Source organism: Penaeus monodon, chromosome 15 (assembly GCF_015228065.2).
Source record: "Penaeus monodon isolate SGIC_2016 chromosome 15, NSTDA_Pmon_1, whole genome shotgun sequence".
NCBI lineage: Eukaryota > Metazoa > Arthropoda > Malacostraca > Decapoda > Penaeidae > Penaeus > Penaeus monodon.
This window is the reverse complement of record NC_051400.1, coordinates 32,245,197-32,245,719: the sequence shown is the minus strand read 5'-3', so window position 1 is coordinate 32,245,719 and position 523 is coordinate 32,245,197. Positions and strand designations below refer to the sequence as shown.

General features: G+C 42.1%; 1 protein-coding gene across 1 annotated transcript in view; it reads left to right on the top strand.

The window, feature by feature from the left end:
• The first annotated feature begins 182 nt into the window (after positions 1-182).
• LOC119582157 overlaps positions 183-523 on the top strand; it is an 11,029-nt gene continuing 10,688 nt past the window's right edge. Inside the window, exon 1 of the mRNA XM_037930395.1 lies at positions 183-459. The gene's annotated coding sequence lies outside the window, so the exon portion shown is untranslated. The remainder of the gene's footprint in view (positions 460-523) is intronic.

Genomic DNA, 523 nt, shown 5'->3' with positions numbered 1-523 from the left:
CGATGTTACGAACACAGTTATAATAATCACATTTCCTCTGTCATACAATCACTATGTTTGTATTGAAGTAAGGACAGTAGATGTTCGCCGAAACGCTAAGCACTGAAATCCAATTTGTATATTCTGCAAATAGCTAAACAGACTCATATATAATATACGCCATTTCAAACTTTCCATTCCAGATTCTCCTTTCCCCATGAATAAGCTGTTGTTGGTCGCAATCCCGACGGCGACGCTACTGGTCTTGTACCTCCAGTCGCAGTCAGCCTTCGAGGTCTACAAGTCATACAACAAACTGACCTCGTCGACGTTCACCGAGCACCCGACCTTCAAGAAAAGCTGTTATGCCTACGAGAACCTCACCGCCAATAACACCTGTTGCAAGATGAAGAAATACGCGGGGAGTGATGTACTGAAATGCGCAAGAGAATTAAACGCCGAGAAAATATTACGTTACCGGTGAATCATGTTCATATACGTGTTATTATGATATTATGGAGAAGATTGGCAGGTAGAGTTAGAA